Genomic DNA, 22880 nt, shown 5'->3' on the forward strand with positions numbered 1-22880 from the left:
TCGACCACTAAACCACTCGACGTGCAGAAGACCTAAAGCCACTCCGCGCAGCAACGGTCGGGCGTTTACTCATATACTTAATGATCATTTATAGCACTTTATTACAGACGTTACCTGTAACGCTCTCTCTTTATGTACATTGAACCCTGTGTAACGGACATGAGCTGGGGTCCTGGCGCACTCTATATAAGCCACCGCCCTCCCCTGGGACAAGGGTTCGCACCCCTGTAAACACACACATACATAATCCAGTCGACCGCCTCCGGGCTCCGAGACGTAGGGCTGTTACTTCTTCCGAGAAGGGCCTGAACTCGTAAAATTCGTGTGTACAACTTCGCCATAGCTAGGATCTTGCCTCTCCATACTTACCCCCCTATTCTATTGTCAGTCTTAGTACCACGACAGTTGGCGCCCACCATGGGGCCGGTGTCTTAGCGACTTATTGGAGAAGTTGCGATTTTTTCGATCCCCATCATCATGGTTTCTGGCGGAGGATTGGCCGAGGGCCGCGAGATCTGTCTCGGCGCGCTCGTGTTCGTCGCCGACGACTCCGCTTGGCTCCAAGAGGCTCCACTCGACGTCGAGGCGCTCCCCGTCCGCGGGGCAACGCACTTTCGCGCGTGCGTCCGCGGCGTCCTTCTTCGGTAGCCGTCGACTCAGTATCGGTCGGCTCCTATGGCGTCCTCGCTCCCTGCTGCTCGCTGGCGCAAGCGTTCCGGTCGATCGCGGCTCCAACGGTGGGTGAGGCATGCGGTGGCTCGCCAGTCGGCCACCCCACAAGTTGCGGCAATCGTGCCCGACGAAACTCTCTACGGCCTCTTCGACCTGTCGACTGGCTCCGTCGAGACTGCGTCCGAGTGCGACAGCAGTGATCCCGCGGTGGAAGTCCTGATGGTCAACGGACCGCGTAGTCCTCCTGGCTTCCCCCGCGACGACGGTGGTGATGGCGGCGGTGATCTGTCGCACGTCCACGAGGAGTACCGCCCCGAGCCCCTCTCTTCGGAGCAGAGGGAAGAGCTTCGCCGCCGTAACATGGAGGCACTTCACACTCCTATCGTTGGAGAAACCCCCGAGGCCCGGGCCTTGGAGGAGGCGCGGCTGGCCAACTTGGCTGAGCGCACTCGACTGGAGAACCTCAAGCACACACTCGACGAGCGTGCTCGGTAGCGGATTCCTGAGTCCAGTCGACGACAACTTTTTCCGCCTCCGACTCAGGTATACCGAACTCCGATTTAGAATCTCACAGCTGCAGCCCGAATAGCAGAGTCGATTCAGCCTTCCCAGTCAGAAGCTGGCAAAGGTTTGATGCAGATCTGGGCTTTACTCTGGGCAGCGAGAGAGCAGAACACGGCAGTGTCTCAGTCACGGAATAGGATTCATAGCAGATCTGTGATGGCAGACACAGTTCAGTCAGCTCACAGCCCAAGATCGCCTCCAAGGTGTGAGGGACGTGGAGATCGGCGAGATCAGTACAGAAACCGTGAGCAGTATGATCACCGACTCGACCACGATGATCGTCGTCGAGTGCCCACGCCTCCCCCAAGGAGTGGGTCATACGTGCCTCGGCAGCACGATGACAGACGCCCTCACAGTGGTGGGCGAAGGATTCCAGTCGACCCCCGAGAGCCGGGCTTTGATGCGAGATTTATTCTCGTTCTGGGTCTGGTTGACAGGAACAGAGCTCACAGAGAAGGTCATGACAGAGACTATCCGACTAGCAGCAGAGTGCATGTCTCAGGCCCAGAGTGTTTCAGCAGAGCCATCAGGGCTGCAGTGATTCCTCCCAACTTCAGGTTGGTGACTGGAGTCAGCAAGTTCACTGGTGAGTCCAAGCCTGACACTTGGCTTGAGGACTACCGAGTGGCTGTTCAGATTGGCGGCGGCAATGATGAAGTGGCCATGAAGCACCTTCCTCTGATGTTGGAGGGCTCGGCCAGAGCGTGGTTGAATCAGTTAGCACCTGGCAGCATATATAGTTGGGATGAACTTGCCCGAGTGTTTGTCAGAACCTTTGAAGGTACATGCAAACGGCCAGCAGGGTTAACAGAGTTGCAATCCTGTGTGCAGAAACTGATGAAACCTTGAGGGATTATATCCAGAGATGGATCACGTTGCACCACACAGTGGAAAATGTGTCAGATCACCAAGCAGTTTGTGCCTTCAAGGAAGGTGTTAAGTATCGAGAATTGAACCTGAAGTTCAGTCGGACAGGAGATATGTCCCTGAGTCGGATGATGGAGATCGCCACCAAGTATGCCAATGGTGAGGAGGAGGACCGACTCCTGAGTGGCAAGCACAAAACAGTGGCCCAAGAAATCGGAGGAGGGAATTCCAGTCGGAAGCAGAAGCACAAAGCCGAGCCAGCAGCTCTTGGTGAAGCTTTAGTTGTGGCCCAAGGGAAGTTCAAGGGGAAGCCCAAACGGCCATGGAACCCTAAGAAAGTGAAAGATCAAGATGGAAATGATGTGTTGGATTTACCGTGCCACATTCACACCAAAAAAGATGAAGAGGGTAATTTCATTTACCCTAAACACACCACTCGACAGTGTCGGCTCCTGATCCAGCAGTTCCAAGAGAAACAACCCAAAGAGAAGGAAAAGGAGTCGAACAAGGGTGAGGATAAAGAAGAAGATGATGATGGTTTCCCTAACATCAATTCCACTCTGATGATTTTTGGTGATGTTGAGAGCAAAAGTCGACTGAAAGTCATTAACAGAGAAGTGAACATGGTCGCTCCGGCGACACCCAGTTATTTGAAGTGGTCTCAGACTGCCATTACATTCGACGAGTCTGATCACCCAGCGCGCATAGCCACCCCTGGGAGGCAAGCGTTGGTGGTCGACCCAGTTGTTGAAGGCACTCGGCTGACTAAGGTACTGATGGATGGTGGCAGTGGCCTGAATATACTTTATGCTGAAACCTTGAAAGGGATGGGCATTCCGATGTCCAAACTCAGTGAAAGCAATATGAGTTTCCATGGGGTTATACCTGGCAAGAAGGCTGAATCACTCGGCCAGATTGCCCTCGATGTGGTTTTCGGTGATTCCAAGAATTACCGCAAGGAAAAGTTGACATTTGAAGTCGTAGATTTCCAGAGTGCTTATCATGCTATTCTGGGTAGGCCTGTGTATGCACGTTTTATGGCTCGACCATGTTACGTGTACCTCAAACTGAAGATGCATGGTCCCACAGGAGTGATCACTATCACTGGCAATCGGCAGAAGGCAGAAGAGTGCTTCCAGAAGGGCTCAAAGATCACCGATGCACAAATGGCAGTAGTAGAATTGCAAGAGTATCAGAAAAATGCAGATCCAAGTGATTTGCTACGAGCCAAGAAGCCTGCCACAGACTCTGCATTTCAGTCGTCCGGTGAAACGAAGCCAATTCACATTCACCCGACCGATCCCAATGCTGCTCCAACTCACATCTCAACAATACTCGACAGCAAGTAGGAAGAAGCACTCATCCAGTTCCTCCGTGAGAACTGGGACATCTTTGCATGGAAACCTTCTGACATGCTAGGTGTTCCCAGGGGGGCGGCTGAGCACCGTTTGCGATTCGACCCAAAAGTGAAGCCAGTCAAGGAACATCTTCGACGGTCTGCCGTACAGAAGAGGAAAGCAATTGGTGAGGAAGTGGCTCGGCTCTTGGCAGCTGAGTTCATCCGAGAGATTTACCACTCCGAGTGGCTCACCAATGTTCTCATGGTCCCTAAGAAGGATGATTCACTTCGCATGTGCATTGACTTCAACCATATCAATCGGGCCTGCCCGAAAGATCATTTTCCTCTCCCCCCGCATCGACCAAATAGTCGACTCGATTGTGGGGTGTGAGCGCTTGTCCTTTTTGGACGCCTATTCCGGGTATCATCAGATCCGACTGTATGGACCCGATGAGATAAATACAGCTTTCATCACTCCATTCGGGTGCTTCTGTTATGTCACCATGCCATTCGGCCTGAAGAACACCGGAGCCACATTCATGAGGATGATTCAGAAGTGTTTGCTCACTCAAATCAGTCGGAATGTGGAAGCATACATGGATGACATTGTGGTCAAGTCACATAAGGGTTCTGACCTGCTGGCTGACCTTGCTGAAACTTTTGCCAACCTCAGAAGGTATGATATCAAGCTTAATCCATCAAAGTGCACATTCGGAGTTCCTGGCGGAAAATTACTCGGTTTCCTCATTTCCGAACGAGGGATCTACGCTAACCTAGAGAAAGTTGGTGCTATACTCCAGATGAAACGCCCTGTGCGTGTGCACGATGTCCAGAAGCTTACTGGTTGTTTGGCCGCCTTGAGTCGATTCATTTCTCGCCTCGATGAAAAGGCATTGCCTCTTTACCGACTGATGAAGAAGTCTGATAAGTTCGAGTGGACTCCTGAAGCTGATGCAGCGTTTGTAGAGCTCAAAGCCCTGCTTTCCACCCAGCCGGTGCTTGCTGCCCAATCAGCAAAGAGCCTTGACTGCTTTACATTCCAGCCACTGGACAAGTTGTCAGTACAGTACTCACGATCGAGCGGGAAGAAGAAGCAAAAGCCTATAAAGTTCAGCGCCCAGTGTATTATGTTTCTGAAGTTCTGACCCCATCAAAGCAAAGATATCCACATTATCAGAAGCTTGTTTATGGGATTTACATGACCACAATGAAGGTTGCACACTATTTCTCTGACCACTCCATTACAGTCGTCAGCGACGCTCCATTATCAGAGATCCTGAACAACAGAGATGCAACTGGTCGAGTGGCAAAGTGGGCGATTGAACTCCTTCCTTTGGATATCAAGTTTGAGGCAAAGAAAGCTATCAAGTCCCAAGCAATAGCAGATTTCCCCACCGAGTGGATCGAACAGCAAATGCCGACTCAAGTTCACTCGGAGCACTGGACCATGTTCTTTGATGGCTCCAAGATGCTGAATGGTTCCGGCGCTGGGGTGGTACTGGTATCCCCCCGAGGAGACAAGCTCAGATATGTTCTCCAGATTCACTTTGATTCCTCCAATAACGAAGCTGAATATGAAGCACTCTTATATGGGTTACGTATGGCCATTTCACTCGGCGTCCGTCGCCTCATGGTCTACGGCGACTCACATTTGGTAGTCAATCAAGTGATGAAGGAGTGGGACGTCAGAAGCCTAGCTATGACTGGTTACTGTAATGCAGTGAGGAAGTTGGAAAAGAAGTTTGAGGGGTTAGAGCTCCATCATATACCCCGACTGAAGAATCAAGCAGTTGATGATTTGGCAAAGATAGGTTCCAAGAGGGAAGCCATTCCCAACAATGTGTTTTCGGAACACATTCATACACCTTCAGTTCAAGAAGATCATTTCACTGAAGAGCCCCCGCAGCCTAAGAGTGCCACAGATCCGACTGAAGTCGAAGTCCTAGCCGTGGTCGACTTGATCATGGAGGTTTTGGTCATCACTCCCGACTGGACAGTGCCGTATATTTCATACATTCTCATGAAGGAACTCCCAGAGGATGAAGAAGAGGCTCGACAGATCGTCCATCGATCCAAAGCCTTTACTGTGATAAGAGGACAGTTGTTCAGAGAAAGTGTGATTGGAGTCTGCCAAAAATGCATAGCACCAGAAGAAGGTCGAGTGATCCTCAATGACATCCACTCGGGGACCTATGGTCATCATGCGTCATCTCGGACCATTGTGGCCAAAGCATACCGAGCAGGATTTTACTGGCCACGAGCAAACGAGATGGCAAAAGAAATAGTCGACAAATGCGAAGGTTGCCAGTTTTACTCCAACATGTCTCACAAGCCTGCGTCGGCCCTGAAGACCATTCCACACGTCTGGCCCTTTGCTGTTTGGGGATTGGATATGGTTGGACCTCTGAGGACTGGTAGGAGCGGTTTCACTCATGTGCTTGTAGCAGTCGACAAGTTCACCAAATGGATTGAAGCCAAGCCTATCAAAAACCATGAAGCCAGTACCGCTGTCAGTTTCATCAGAGAGTTAGCATTCAGATATGGTGTTCCACACAGCATCATCACTGACAACGGGTCAAACTTCGATTCTGATGAGTTCAGAGCCTTCTGTGCTTCTCAAGGTACTCGAGTCGACTATGCTTCAGTCGCCCACCCCCAGTCGAATGGACAAGCTGAAAGAGCAAACGGATTGATTCTCAAAGGGCTGAAACCTGACTAATGCGTGATCTCAAACACGCAGCAGGAGCCTGGGTCAATGAACTTCCATCAGTGTTGTGGGGACTGAGGACAACTCCCAATCGGTCGACTAGCAGAACTCCATTCTTCTTGGTTTATGGAGTTGAGGCTGTACTTTCGAGTGACTTGCTCCACAATGCGCCCCGAGTCGAGCTTTTCTCAGAAGATGAAGCAGAACAGGCACGGCAAGATGCAGTTGATCTCCTGGAAGAGGAAAGAGAGATGGCTTTGATCCGGTCGACCATATATCAGCAAGACATGCATCGATTCCACGCCAGAAACGTGAGGGGTCGAGCTTTCCAAGAAGGAGACTTGGTTCTTCGAGTGGATCAGTAGAAACGACACAAGCTTGCTCCTGCTTGGGAAGGTCCCTTCATCATCACCAGAGTGCTCCACAACGGAGCATACCACCTTTACAACGTCGAGCACAAGAAAGATGAGCCACACGCTTGGAACGCGGAGCTGCTCCGCCCCATTTACACTTAAGTTTTCAGGCCAATGAGATGTAATAAGAAATACCTTTGTAGTTGGTTTATCAAAAACAAGAGTTTTACAGTCTTCTAAAAAGATTGTCATTGCTTATATTTGTGCCTAAAATCCCCCAGTGGGTGACTTAGCCGCGAATCTGTTTTGCCTAAGTTTATAAAATCCTACCGACTAATGAGCAAGCCTCTCACTCGGGGGCTTAGCTGCGAATCCGTTTCCCCTAAGTTTATAAAATCCTACCGAGTGATGAGCAAGCCTCTCACTCGGGGGCTTAGCTGCGAATCCGTTTCGCCTAAGTTTATAAAATCCTACCGAGTGATGAGCAAGCCTCTCACTCGGGGGCTTAGCTGCGAATCCGTTTCGCCTAAGTTTATAAAATCCTACCGAGTGATGAGAAAGCCTCTCACTCGGGGGCTTAGCTGCGAATCCGTTTCGCCTAAGTTTATAAAATCCTACCGAGTGATGAGCAAGCCTCTCACTCAGGGGCTTAGCTGCAGTCCAGTACTCGCCTAAGTTTGAAAAATCCTACCGAGTGATGAGCAAGCCTCTCACTCGGGGGCTTAGCTGCAGTCCAGTACTCGCCTAAGTTTAAAAAATCCTACTGAGTGGTGAGCAAGCCTCTCACTCGGGGGCTTAGCTGCAGTCCAGTACTTGCCTAAGTTTGAAAATCCTACCGAGTGGTGAGCAACCCTCTCACTCGGGGGCTTAGCTGCAGTCCAGTACTCGCCTAAGTTTGAAAAATCCTACCGAGTGGTGAACAACCCTCTCACTCGGAGGCTTAGCTGCAGTCAAGTACTCGCCTAAGTTTGAAAAATCCTACCGAGTGGTGAGCAACCCTCCCACTCGGGGGCTTAGCTGCAGTCCAGTACTCGCCTAAGTTTGAAAAATCCTACCAAGTGGTGAGCAACCCTCCCACTCGGGGGCTTAGCTGCAGTCCAGTACTCGCCTAAGTTTGAAAAATCCTACCGAGTGATGAGCAAGCCTCCCACTCGGAGGCTTAGCTGCAGTCCAGTACTCACCTAAGTTTGAAAAAACCTACCGAGTGGTGAGCAACCCTCTCACTCGGAGGCTTAGCTGCAGTCCAGTACTCGCCTATGTTTGAAAAATCCTACCAAGTGGTGAGCAACCCTCCCACTCGGGGGCTTAGCTGCAGTCCAGTACTCGCCTAAGTTTCAAAAATCCTACCGAGTGGTGAGCAACCCTCCCACTCGGAGGCTTAGATGCAGTCCAGTACTCGCCTAAGTTTAAAAACTCCTACCGGGTGGTGAGCAACCCTCCCACTCAGGAAGCTTAGCTGCAGTCCGGTACTCGCCTAAGTTTGAAACACATCCCTATCCGCAAGGACGGCGAGGTGCAGGTCAACTGCCACCTTCTCTTCGGGGCTGCGCCACAAGTACAATGTATGCTCCATCCTTATCCGCAAGGACGGTGAGGTGCAGGTCGACTGCAACCCTCTCCTGGGAGCTGCACCACAAGTACAATGTATGCTCCATCCTTATCCGCAAGGACGGCGAGGTGCAGGTCGACTGCAACCTTCTCCTCGGAGCTGCGCCACAAGTACAATGTACGCTCCATCCTTATCCGCAATGACGGCGAGGTGTAGGTCGACTACAACCTTCTCCTCAGAGCTGCGCCACAAGTACAACGTACGCTCCATCCCTATCCGCAAGGACGGCGAGGTGCAGGTCGACTGCAACCTTCTCCTTGGAGCTGCGCCATAAGTACAATAGCTGCATCTCAAGTACAAAGATTATTCCGAGTGAAGAACAAATTCCATTCGAAGGCAAACGCAAGAATATTCAAAGATAAACCAAGTTCAGATAAACCCTAAGGTTCCGGGCCGCGAATCAAAAGTACTCGAGCATCAAGCCCGAAGAAGTTTAACGATTACACAAGCACTCGGCATTCCGAGGCAAATAAAGGTGGAGCATAATGTTTCTCGGTCACGCATCAGGGGAAGGACTGGCTGGGTCGCAGAAACTGTCAAGGTCTATGCTGTCTGCAATGCGAGTGGCGGTGTCGAGGAAAGTGCCCATGAAGGACTGGAAAGTGTGCCTCTTTGTGTTAGCAACCTTGAGCTCCGCCAGCTTGTCTTCTTTGACGTCTTTGCAGTGCACTCGGACCAGGGACAACGCGACATCAGCGCCACAGGCAGTAGATGACTTCTTCCATTCTTGCACTCGGTCAGGTATTTGATTCAGTCGAGCCATCAGAGACTCGAGGTCTTGAGACAGTTCTTCCTGAGGCCAGAGTTCAGCATGAACCCGAGTCATCGCTGCCTTCAGGCGGGCAAGATAAGCAACCGCGCTGTCCATGTGAGATTCCAACCGCAGCACATTCATCGCAACATCATCCTTGACTGGACAATTTATGGGATCGAGACCCGTCTCGACCCGACCAGATTCCGCTTCAAAGTCTTGGCAAAGCTCTGCACAGTTGAGTAAATGGTGAGTCGACGATATAATCAGGCTTGACAGTCGACCATAATAAGTCAGTCAATCATCAGCACCTTCAAGTTTTAAGACCAGCTTTGCAGCAAGCTGGCCCAGATAAGACTCCAACTCGCCCTTCTTGGTCTTGAGGCTCCCAAGCTCGTCAGTCAGCTTGTCCTTGTCTTTCTTCAGTCGCTCGACCTCCCGATTGGCGTCAGAAACAGCAGTCTTCAATTTGGAGTTCTCTTCTTCTAACTTGCCGACTGAAGCAAGCTTCTTGTCAGCAAGCGCCGTTTTCTCTCGTGCTTCCTTCTGTGCAGCAGCAAGATCCAGATCCTTCTTCTCCAAAGCCTGCTTCATTTTCTCTAAAGAAATAACATTCTTCAGACGGGCTTGGAGTTGACGGTTTACACTACATACATCTGCTCGAGTGGAGTCACTCGGTTCAAAAAATGGAAAGGAAAAGTGCCAGTCGTAAGATGGACAGTTGACGATTGGTTACCTCCCATGGCAGCTACTTCGTCACGAGCAGTCTTGAGATTCTTCTGGGCCAATTCTAGATCAAGGTTGAGGCTGATTTGTTGCTTGTTCATTGTAGAAAGCTGAGCCCCAAGATCACAAGATTTCTGCAGTCAATATATAAGCCATATCAGGCGACTGAAATAAAAAGACATCACAATGACAGCTACTCTATGACTACCGCCGAATCAAACATTCAACGACAGTCTCGGGGACTACACCCAGTGGGTGCACTTAGCGTGCCCCCACTAGTTTGAGTAAACACTCGACATGGTCTGCCCAGCGTGAGCTATAAAAAAAGTAGTTCTCAGACCATAGTCGACTGCCCGCAGTCAACCACGGTCTCGGGGACTACACCCAGTGGGTGCACTTAGCGTGCCCCCACTGGTTCTGGTTCCATTCGACCTGGTCCGCCCAGACCGAGTGACAAAATTCAGATTCTCGGACCACAGTCGACTGCCCGCAGTCAACTATGGTCTCGGGGACTACACCCAGTGGGTGCACTCAGAGTGCCCCCACTAGTTCAAAGATTCAATCCAAATCGACTCAAATTGACTTGTGCAACTTCAAAACAGTCACACCCCAGTGGGTGATCGGACAAGAAATATGATCAATCAGAAATCAAATAACCTGGACATTGGTCTGCATAGCAGCGCCAGCGTTGAAGGCCACCTGACTGGCCTCATGCACCACCTTCATTTGCTCCATCACAAGATTCAACTGAAGAAGAGCTTCCTTGGCGGCACTCGGTGGGTCGTCTGGAGTTTGATACGCAGTAAAAAGCGATGATGGTAGAACAGTTGAAGCAGCCGCTGGGTCTGATGCGTGGGGTTGTATTGGAGCGGCAGGAGTCTGAGCAGCTGATCCTGGTGGACAATCAGTCGACAGCGGGATAGCAAAAGTGACATCGGTGCGAGCTAGATCTGTCGATCGCTCGACCGCCGTCCCAGGCACCAGTGTCGACTGAGGAACCTGAACCTCAGTTTCTTTCCCGCTCAGTCCCTTGTCCCTCCTCCTCCTCTCTCTCAGCGGTACTTCTTCTTCATCGTCCGAAAGCACAACGACGTCCCGTGGAGCTGCAACAAACAGAGAAAGTCAAAGAGATAGCTGACAAACAATCCAGTCGTCCAAATAAATTTGAGTCGGGCAGACTTACTGGCTTTGGAGGTAGCTGCATCGTCGGTTTCCTCGTCGTCTGGGGTCTTGTCGATATCCATATCAGTCGTGGCCGAGGCCGGGCTGTAAAGGTTCATCATCCACTCGGTCAGTACAAGAGAATCAGTCGGAACAAGAAAATACGGGAAGAACATTTACCCAGAAGCAACAGGAACGTCCATCTTGATTCTAGGCAAGGTCTTCCGAGCCTTCGAAGGATTGAGCTTGAGCTGCTTGGTGACCTTCTCAGCCAATTCTGGAGTCGAAGACCGAGCGCTTTTTTGAGATGGAGCGCTCGAGGCCACAGCCTTACCGCGCCTGCCCGCGGGATCATGGTGCTGCTTGGATCGACGTTCAGAATGAGGTGGTGAGTCAGCTACCTCCTCATCGTCCGACTCATCGCTCTCATCTTCATCATCGTCGGCTGGTGAATCCCACTCGCCGCTCTCCTCCGCGCTGTCCTCGCCCTCAAGGTCCTGCTCCAGAGCTTGTTTGCCATTGGGCATTGAGTACATCTCTTTGTAAATCTACAAAACAAGGAGCCGAGTGGAAATCAGTCGGATCAATAAACAGTCAGAAAACACATCCAAATTCAATCAGTTGTAAAGGTCAAACCTTGTCTGGCTGGTTGCTGTCGCTGAAAGGGTTGACTCTCCTGGCGCCCCTAGGGTTGTCCTTGTTCCCCGTGATGCCCCTTAGCCACTGGGCCACTGTTTTGGCCGCCACCTCCTCCGGATGAACCCGAGCGGTGTCACCAGTCCCGGAGTACATCCGCATGGAGTGGTCACGAGCTTGGAGTGGTTGAATGCGCCGACTGAGGAACACCTCCAGCAGATCCATGCCAGTGACACCTTGGTTGATCAGTTGAACTACTCTCTCGACCAGCATGCCCGTCTCTGCCTTCTCCGCGGCGGTCACTTTCAACGAAGATGGAGTCTGAACACGATCAAAAGAGAAAGGGGGAAGTCCACTCGACTGGCCTAGGGTCACGATATCCTGGCAGTAGAACCAGGTCGACTGCCGGCCCTTGACCGACTCAGGAAGAGTCATCGAAGGGAAGGAACTCCTCTTCCTCTTCTGGATACCCAGACCCCCACACATCTGGATAACATGGGTTTTCTTGTCGTTCGAGTTCGCTTTCTTCACTGTTTGGGAGCGGATGGTGAAAATGTGCTTGAAAAGACCCCAGTGCGGTCGACACCCCAGGAAATTCTCGCACATGGATACGAACGCAGCAAGACATGTGATGGTGTTGGGAGTAAAATGATGGAGTTGAGCTCCGAAGAAATTCAAGAAACCTCAAAAGAAGGGGTGCAGAGGAAGCGAGAAGCCGCGGTCGACGTGAGTGGCGAGTAGAACACACTCACCCGGTCGCGGCTGCGGCTCCGTTTCCCCCCTCCGGCAGCCGCGCAGACTCATGGACAATCAGCCCTAGCTTGGCCATATCGTCCAAGTCTTCCTGCCGAAGTGAGGATCGGATCCAATCTCCCTGGATCCAACCCGACAACAGCCCCGAGCACGATGAAGATCCCCGATTCGTCTTCTTGCTTTTCGCCGCCCCTGTCGCCTTCTTCGCGCATTCCAGCGCTGCCGTTTTCTCCTTCCCCATGGCGGAGGAGCAGTGGCGTCGAGAGTCGAGAAGCTGAACAAGGTGGGGGAGCAAGAGGAAGAAAAAGGGGAATGGGCACACACAGTGCGGACGCCTCGGCCTCGCCGCTTATAAAGGCCTACTTCCGAGTGGTTGACTGCTAACTCTTGAGCACTGCGTTGGTTTTCCCTTGAAGAGGAAAGGGTGATGCAACAAAGTAGCATAAGTATTTCCTCAGTTTTTGAGAACCAAGGTATCAATCTAGTAGGAGGCTACACGCAAGTCCCTCGCTGTAATGCCCACGATGCGGCTATATCTCCCACATGTCGAGGCACCACTTGGAGGCATAACCGCATGGTGGTTTTGTCGCAAGAAGGGTCATCTTCACACAGTCCCATGTAATGAACAAGAATGGGATAAAGAGTTGGCTAACAATCACCACTTCACACAATACATAAATTAAACATACATCATTCAAAGTACAATCAAGGTCCGACTACGGAACCAAAATAAAAGAAGACAACCCCAAATGCTAGATCCCCGATCGTCCCAACTGGGCTCCACTACTGATCAACAGGAAACGAAACATAGTAACGACCCAGGTCCTCGTCGAACTCCCACTTGAGTTCGGTTGCGTCACCTGCACTGGTATCAACAGCACCTGCAATTGTTTTGGTAGAATCTGTGAGTCACGAGGACTCAGCAATCTCACACCCGCGAGATCAAGACTATTTAAGCTTATGGGTAGGAAAGGGGTAATGAGGTGGAGCTGCAGCAAGCACTAAGCAAATATGGTGGCTAACATACGCAAATAAGAGCAAGAAGAGAAGCAACGCAACGGTCGTGAAGCTAGAAGTGATCAATAAGTGATCCTGAAACTACTTACGTCCATACATAACCCAAACCGTGTTCACTTCCCGGACTCCGCCGAAAAGAGACCATCACGGCTACACACGCGGTTGATGCATTTTAATTAAGTCAAGTGTCAAGTTCTCTACAACCGGACATTAACAAATTCCCATCTGCCACATAACCGCGGGCACGGCTCTCGAAAGTTTATAACCTGTAGGGGTGTCCCAACTGAGCCCATCACAAGCTCTCACGGTCAACGAAGGATATTCCTTCTCCCAGGAAGACCATATCAAACTCGGAATCCTGGTTACAAGACATTTCGACAATGGTAAAACAAGTCCAGCAAGACCACCCGAATGTGCCGACAAATCCCGATAGGATCTGCACATATCTCGTTCTCAGGGCACACCGGATGAGCAGTCCGTACAACTAAAACCAGGCCTCAAGTTTCCCCGAGGTGGCGCTGCAAAGGGCTCTAGTTTGGACCAACACTCAGAGGAGCACTGGCCCGGGGGGTTAAAATAAAGATGACCCTTGAGTCTGCAGAACCCAAGGGAAAAAGGCTTAGGTGGCAAATGTTAAAACCAAGGTTGGGCCTTGCTGGAGGAGTTTTATTCAAAGAGAACTGTCAAGGGGTTCCCATAACACCCAACCGCGTAAGGAACGCAAAGTCAAGGAACATAACACCGGTATGAAGGAAATTAGGGCGGCAAGAGTGGAACAAAACACCAGGCATAAGGCCGAGCCTTCCACCCTTTACCAAGTATATAGATGCATTAATTAAGATAAGAGATATTGTGATATCCCAACATAAACATGTTCCAACATGGAACAAACTTCATCTTCACCTGCAACTACCAACGCTATAAGAGGGGCTGAGCAAAGCGGTAACATAGCCAAACAACGGTTTGCTAGGAAGGTGGGTTAGAGGCTTGACATGGCAATATGGGAGGCATGATATGACAAGTGGTGGGTAGCGCGACATAGTGATAGAGCGAACAACTAGCAAACAAAGATAGAAGTGATATCGAGGGTAATGGTCATCTTGCCTGAAATCTCGCTAGGAAGAAGAACGAGTCCATGAAGAAGACAAAAGGACGTAGTCGAACGAATCCTCACGACTCCGGAACGAAACCAAAGCTAACGAGAGAAGCAACCCGGAAAGAAACAAACAACATAGTAAACAACCACCACATACACATGGCAAGATGCACAAACAAGTATGATGCATGTCCGATTTAATGAGGCATGGCATGGCAAAGTGCAACAAACAACACTACAAATTAAGTGGAGCTCAATATGCAACGAGTTGCATATTGACGAAACACCACATCAATTATTTAGTTCTCTCTCGTTTATGTACCCAACAATATTAAATGTTATTAAACATGGCAAGAGGTGAAACATAAGTAAACTACACATTTAGGCAAGTTTAAATGAGGCCGGGACAACAAACAACAATTCCGGAAAATCCTCATATGCATATTTCGAATTTGCTACTGTTCTGCCCTAAACACAATTTTAATGTTGTTAAACAGCAAAATAAAGTGTACCAAGTTGTTCTATGCATTTTTCCACCCCATTTACATATAAAGTTTATTAAATTTGGAGGTACGGTTATTTAGTTATGAAATAAATCATTTTAACATGGCATTATGCAAATTAATGCAAACAACAATTTAAACATTTTAACATGGATGAAAGTGGCATATTATGAAACTAGATGAAATCCTAAGCATTTTACATGTTTAAAACATTTTAATCTGATGCACAGTTGTTGAGTTATTATATGCATGAACATGAGGGTGCAAACTGCAAACATGCAGTTTTTCTGGAAATTAGCTAAATTCGCAGCAACGGGGAAAAAACATGAACGGGCCGAATCTGCACTTGGGCCAACAGAGCAGAGGGGCTGGAGGGTTGCTCACCCATGGGCTCGGCCCAGAAGCGGAGCGGGCTGGCCGGATCTGGAGACACTGGAGGGGTGGCCCAGGCGAGGCCGTGCGCGGTCAATGCGGGGAGCGGGACGAGGCGCTGCTGCTCTCATTTCTGAAGAACAGAAAGCAGCAGCAGGCGATGCAGAAGACGGCGACAGGGGTCCTGGCGACGGGGTCGGCGGGAACCGGCCGGAACGGGCGGAACGGAGCGCGGGGAGGCGGAGCTTGGCGTGGATCCATGGTGACGAGGAGGGGCGCGGTCAACACGCTCGAGGCAGGGGATCGAGCGAACCGCAGCTGCGATAGGAGCTCCTGCTGAATAAACGAGAGAGGGTTCAGAGAGAGAGAGAGACAGGGAGGAAGAACTGTAGGAGGAAGAAGGAGAAGAAAGGGAAGGCACGGGGCACGGGAAACCTAGGGAGGTTGGTGCTTGGTGGTCCGGCGAGGTCCTGCGTGGGCGCTCGAGGCCGCGGGGGGGCGAAAGGGGAGCTGTGCGAGGAGGAGGAGGCTAGCGGGGTCCTGGACAGCGACGCGGTGACTGGACGGCGAGGTAGGAGACGGCAGCTTGTCCTGGTCGTGGTCGTGGTCGCCAGAAGGCGCGTTGGATCGGGAGGAGCGGCGAGCACGAGGGAGCGAGGCTGCGGTGGTCTGCAGGAGGCTGAAGAGGTAGCCCCGGAGATGGGGACGATAGGTGGATGAGGCGGCGGATCCGAGCCACTGGTGCTCCGGCGGAACAGCAGTGGCGGAGGGGCATCCGGGCACGGGGACGCAAGCTCCTCTCGACGGCCATGGCGGAGAGCTCTTGCAGGTTTTCTGAAGAAGACAAAGAGCAGGTGAGAGAGGGAACCAGAGGGAACGGGAGCAGAGGAAGCGATGGAGAAGCAGAAGCGGGGAGGAACCGTGATCGGAGTTGGAGACGAGGTGAAGCAGCGGTGGTGTCCGGCGAGGTCGGTCGAAGGCGGAGGTCTGAGGGCAGGAGAGGTCGGGTTCCTGCTGCGGGGCCTCGGCGGACGGGTTGATCGAGGAGGGGATGGATTTGGTTGGCTGGTGTGTGAAATCGAGGAGGGGATGGATCCCGAGAGAGATTTGGTGGAGTGGCGGCGTCGGCTGGCTGGGAGGATGGGACATCTCCCTAAATTTTAGGGTTGATCCGTATATATAGCAGGCGGAAGGAGTTTTGGGGGCGTCCGATCGTCATCTGGCGGCTCCGGGTCAATTGGGTAGTCAAAAGAATAAACGAAAGAAGTATTTTGGTATTTCGGGGTTGATCCGGACTCAACGGTCATGACTGAGGGGATTCGGGTTCAGAGCAGTTTTCAAACGCGCATGCGAGGGGTTTGACAAAAGACACTGGAGACACGGGGGTTTGATGGGCTCAGAGAAGAGAGAGAAGAGAGCGGCAGTTGATCTAAGAGCAGGTCAACAGAGACAAAAAGGAAGCGGCAACTACGAGCGGATGCAAGTTTTAAAACAATGACGGCAACGGAGTGCCAAATGCAATGTGAATGATGCAATGATGAATGCAACAAACAAATAAATACACGCGACGATAATGGAAAACATGGAAGGCGTCTGGAGCATCGGTCTCGGGGCGTCACACTCGCACCTACACAAACAAATAAATCCTCGCAACCAACGCGATAAGGGGTTGTCAATCCCTACACGCTCACTTACGAGAGTGAGATCTGATAGATATGATAGGATAATATTTTTGGTATTTTTATGATAAACATGCAAATTAAAGAAAGCAAAATAAAAATGGCAAAAGAAATAGCTTGTTGAAGGGAGATTAATATGATGGAAAATAGACCCGGGGGCCATAGGTTTCACTAGTGGCTTCTCTCAAGAGCATAAGTATTTTACGGTGGGTGAACAAATTACTGTTGAGCAATTGACAGAATTGAGAATAGTTATGAGAATATCTAGGTATGATCATGTATATGGGCATCACGTCCGAGACAAGTAGACCGACTCTTGTCTGCATCTACTACTATTACTCCACACATCGACCACTATCCAACATGCATCTAGAGTATTAAGTTCATAAGAACAGAGTAACGTTTTAAGCAAGATGACATGATGTAGAGGGATAAATTCATGCAATATGATAAAAACCCCATCTTGTTATCCTCGATGGCAACAATGCAGTACGTGCCTTGCTGCCCCTACTGTCACTGGGAAAGGACACCGCAAGATTGAACCCAAAGCTAAGCACTTCTCCCATTGCAAGAAAGATCAATCTAGTAGGCCAAACCAAACTGATAATTCGAAGAGACTTGCAAAGATAACCAATCATACATAAAAGAATTCAGAAGATTCAAATATTGTTCATAGATAAACTTGATCATAAACCCACAATTCATCGGTCTCAACAAACACACTGCAAAAGAAAATTACATCGAATAGATCTCCACAAGAGAGGGGGAGAACATTGTATTGAGATCCAAAAAGAGAGAAGAAGCCATCTAGCTAATAACTATGGACCCGAAGGTCTGAGGTAAACTACTCACACTTCACCGGAGAGGCTATGGTGTTGATGTAGAAGCCCTCCATGATCGATGCCCCCTCCGACGGAGCTCCGAAACAGGCCCCAAGATGGGATCTCGTGGGTACAGAAGGTTGCGGCGGTGGAATTAGGTTTTTGGCTCCGTCTCTGATCGTTTGGGGGTACATAGGTATATACGAGGAAGGAGTACGTCGGTGGAGCAACATGGGGCCCACGAGGGTGGAGGGCGCGCCCAGGGGGTAGGCGCGCCCCCTACCTCGTGGCTTCCTGCTTGATTTCTTGACGTAGGGTCCAAGTCCTCTGGATCATGTTCGTTCCGAAAATCACGTTCCTGAAGGTTTCATTCCGTTTGAACTCCGTTTGATATTCTTTTTCTGCGAAACTCTGAAATAGGCAAAAACAACAATTCTGGGCTGGGCCTCCGGTTAATAGGTTAGTCCCAAAAATAATATAAAAGTGAATAATAAAGCCCAATAATGTCCAAAACAGAAGATAATATAGCATGGAGCAATCAAAAATTATAGATACGTTGGAGACGTATCAAGCATCCCCAAGCTTAATTCCTGCTCGTCCTCGAGTAGGTAAATGATAAAAACAGAATTTTTGATGCGGAATGCTACTTGGCATAATTTCAATGTAATTCTTCTTAATTGTGGTATGAATATTCAGATCCGAAAGATTCAAGATAAAAGTTCATATTGACATAAAAATAATAATACTTTAAGCATACTAACTAAGCAATTATGTCCTCTCAAAATAACATGGCCAAAGAAAGTTCATCCCTACAAAATCATATAGTTTAGTCATGCTCCATTTTCGTTACACAAGAATGCTCTCATCATGCACAACCCCGATGACAAGCCAAGCAATTGTTTCATACTTTATTCATCTCAAACTTTTTCAACCTTCACGCAATACATGAGCGTGAGCCATGGATATAACACTATGGGTGGAATAGAATATGATGATGGGGGTTTTGTGGAGAAGACAAAAAAGGAGGAAGTCTCACATCAATGAGGCTAATCAATGAGCTATGGAGATGCCCATCGATTGATGTTAATGCAAGGAGTAGGGATTGCCATGCAACAGATGCACTAGAGCTATAAATATATGAAAGCTCAACAAAAGAAACTAAGTGGGTGTGCATCCAACTTGCTTGCTCACGAAGACCTAGGGCACTTGAGGAGGCCCATTGTTGGAATATACAAGCCAAGTTCTATAATGAAAAATTCCCACTAGTATAAGAAAGTGATAAAACAAGACACTCTCTATCATGAAGATTATGGTGCTACTTTGAAGCACAAGTGTGGTAAAAGGATAGTAACATTGTCCCTTCTCTCTTTTTCTCTCTTTTTTTGGGGGCCTTCTCTTTTTTTTATGGCCTTTCTCTCTCTCTCTCTCTCTCTCTCTCTCTCTCTCTCTCTCTCTCTCTTTTATTCCTCACTTGGGACAATGCTCTAGAAAATGATGATCATCACACTTCTATTTATTTACAACTCAATGATTACAACTCGATACTAGAACAAAGTATGACTCTATATGAATGCCTCCGGCGGTGTACGGGATATGCAATGAACCAAGAGTGACATGTATGAAAGAATTATGAATTGTGGCTTTGCCACAAGTACTATGTCAACTACATGAGCATGCAAAGCAATATGATGATGATGAACGTGTCATGATAAACGGAATGGTGGAAAGTTGCATGGCAATATATCTCGGAATGGCTATGGAAATGCCATAATAGGTAGGTATGGTGGCTGTTTTGAGGAAGATATAAGGAGGTTTATGTGTGAAAGAGCGTATCATATCACGGGGTTTGGATGCACCGGCGAAGTTTGCACCAACTCTCAATGTGAGAAAGGGCAATGCACGGTACCAAAGAGGCTAGCAGTGATGGAAAGGTGAGGGTGCGTATAATCCATGGACTCAACATTAGTCATAAAGAACTCACATACTTATTGCAAAAATCTACAAGTCATCAAAAACCAAGCACTACGCGCATGCTCCTAGGGGGATAGATTGGTAGGAAAAGACCATCGCTCGTCCCGGACCGCCACTCATAAGGAGGACAATCAAAGAACACCTCATGTTTCAAATTTGTTACATAATGTTTACCATACGTGCATGCTACGGGACTTGCAAACTTCAACACAAGTATTTCTCAAATTCACAACTACTCAACTAGCACAACTTTGATATCACTACCTCCATGTCTCAAAACAATCATCGAGCATCAAACTTCTCTTAGTATTCAACACACTCATAAGAAAGTTTTTACTTATCTTGAATACCTAGCATATTAAGATTATTTAAGCAAATTACCATGCTATTTAAGACTCTCAAAATAATCTAAGTGAAGCATGAGAGATCAATAGTTTCTATAAAACAAATCCACCACCTTGCTCTAAAAGATATAAGTGAAGTACTAGAGCAAAAACTATATAACTCAAAAGATATAAGTGAAGCACATAGAGTATTCTAATAATTTCCTAATCATGTGTGTCTCTCTCAAAAAGGTGTGTACAGCAAGGATGACTGTGGTAAACTAAAAAGCAAATACTCAAATCATACAAGACGCTCCAAGCAAAACACATATCATGTGGTGAATAAAAATATAGCTCCAAGTAAAGTTACCGATGGAAGTAGACGAAAGAGGGGATGCCTTCCGGGGCATCCCCAAGCTTTGGATTTTTGGTGTCCTTAGATTATCTTGGGGGTGCCATGGGCATCCCCAATCTTAGGCTCTTGCCACTCCTTGTTCCATAATCCATCAAATCTTTCACCCAAAACTTGAAAACTTCACAACACAAAACTTAGCAGAAAATCTCGTGAGCTCCGTTAGCGAAAGAAAACAGAAGACCACTTCAAGGTACTGTAATGAACTCATTATTTATTTATATTGGTGTTAAACCTACTGTATTCCAACTTCTCTATGGTTTATAAACTATTTTACTAGCCATAGATTCATCAAAATAAGCAAACAACACATGAAAAACAGAATCTGTGAAAAACAGAACAGTCTGTAGTAATCTGTAACTAACGCAAACTTCTGGAACTCCAAAAAATTAGCCAAAATAGGACGACCTAGACAATTTGTTTCTTTATCAGCAGCAATTGGAATCAATATTTTATCACGTTCTGGTGATTTTTAACAATTATTTTCGTGAACAGAAAGTTTCTGAAATTTTCTGCAAGATCAAATAACTATCATCCAAGAAGATCCTATAGGTTTAACTTGGCACAAACACTAATTAAAACATAAAAACATATCTAACCAGAGGCTAGAACAAATATTTATTCCTAAACAGAAGCAAAAAGCAAAAAACTAAAAATAAAATTGGGTTGCCTCCCAACAAGCGCTATCGTTTAACGCCCCTAGCTAGGCATAAAGGCAAGGATAGATCTAGGTATTGCCATCTTTAGTAGGCAATCCATAAGTGGCTCTCATAATAGATTCATATGGTAATTTTATTTTCTTCCTAGGGAAGTGTTCCATGCCTTTCTTTAATGTAAATTGGAATCTAATATTCCCTTCCTTCATATCAATAATTGCGCCAATCGTTCTAAGGAAAGGTCCACCAAGAATAATAGGACATGAAGGATTGCAATCTATGTCAAGAACGATAAAATATACAGGAACATAGTTCCTATTTGCAACAATAAAAACATCATTAATTCTTCCCATAGGTTTCTTAATGGTGGAATCTGCAAGGTGCAAGTTTAAAGAGCAATCGTCAAAATCACGGAAACCTAGCAAATCACACAAAGTTTTTGGAATCGTGGAAACACTAGCACCCAAATCACACAAAGCATAGCATTCATGATCTTTAATCTTAATTTTTATAGTAGGTTCCCACTCATCATAAAGCTTTCTAGGGATAGAAACTTCCAACTCAAGTTTTTGTTCGTAAGATTGCATCAAAGCATCAACGATATGTTTGGTAAAGGCTTTATTTTGATTATAAGCATGAGGAGAATTTAGCACGGATTGCAACAAGGAAATACAATCTATCAAAGAGCAGCTATCATAATTAAATTCCTTGAAATCCAAAATAGTGGGTACATTAATATCTAATGTTTTGATCTCTTGAATCCCACTTTTATCCATTTTAGCATCAAGATCTAAAAACTCCGAATTTCTGGAACGCCTTCTAGGTAAAGGTGGATCATATTCAGTCCCATCATTATCAAGATTCATATTGCAAAACAAAGATTTAATAGGGGACACATCAATAACTTTTAGATCTTCATCTTTGGTTTCATAAAAATTAGAAGAACACGCTTTTATAAAGCAATCTTTCTTAGCACGCATCCTAGCGGTTCTTTCTTTGCACTCATCAATGGAAATTCTCATGGCTTTGAGAGACTCATTGATATCATGCTTAGGTGGAATAGATCTAAGTTTCAAGGAATCAACATCAAGAGAAATTCTATCAACGTTCCTAGCCAATTCATCAACTTTAAGCAATTTTTCTTCAAGCAAAGCATTGAAATTCTTTTGCGAATTCATAAATTTCTTAACGCTAGTCTCAAATTCAGAGGGCATCTTATTAAAGTTTCCATAAGAATTGTTGTAGGAATTACCATAATTATTAGAGGAATTACTAGGATAAGGCCTAGGATTAAAGTTCCCTCTATACGCGTTGTTACCAAAATTATTCCTACCAACAAAATTCACATCCATAGATTCATTATTATTCTCAATCAGAGTAGACAAAGGCATACCATTAGTATCAGAAGAAACACTCTTAGTAGCGAATAATTTCATAAGTTCATCCATCTTTCCACTCAAAACATTAATTTCTTCTATCGCATGCACTTTTTTATTAGTAGATCTTTCAGTGTGCCATTGAGAATAATTAACCATAATATTATCTAGGAGTTTAGTAGCTTCTCCTAAAGTGATTTCCATAAAAGTGCCTCCCGCGGCCGAATCTAAAAGATTTCTAGAAGCAAAATTCAATATGGCATAAATTTTTTGTATGATCATCCACAAATTCAAACCATGTGTATGGCAATTACGTATCATTAATTTCATCCTCTCCCAAGCTTGTGCAACATGTTCATGATCAAGTTGCTTAAAATTCATAATATCGTTTCTAAGAGAGATAATCTTAGCGGGAGGAAAATACTTAGAGATAAAAGCATCTTTGCACTTATTACAAGAATCAATACTATTTTTAGGCAAAGACGAAAACCAAGCTTTAGCACGACCTCTAAGCAA

The sequence above is a fragment of the Aegilops tauschii genome, chromosome 1 (genome assembly GCF_002575655.3).
Source record: "Aegilops tauschii subsp. strangulata cultivar AL8/78 chromosome 1, Aet v6.0, whole genome shotgun sequence".
NCBI lineage: Eukaryota > Viridiplantae > Streptophyta > Magnoliopsida > Poales > Poaceae > Aegilops > Aegilops tauschii.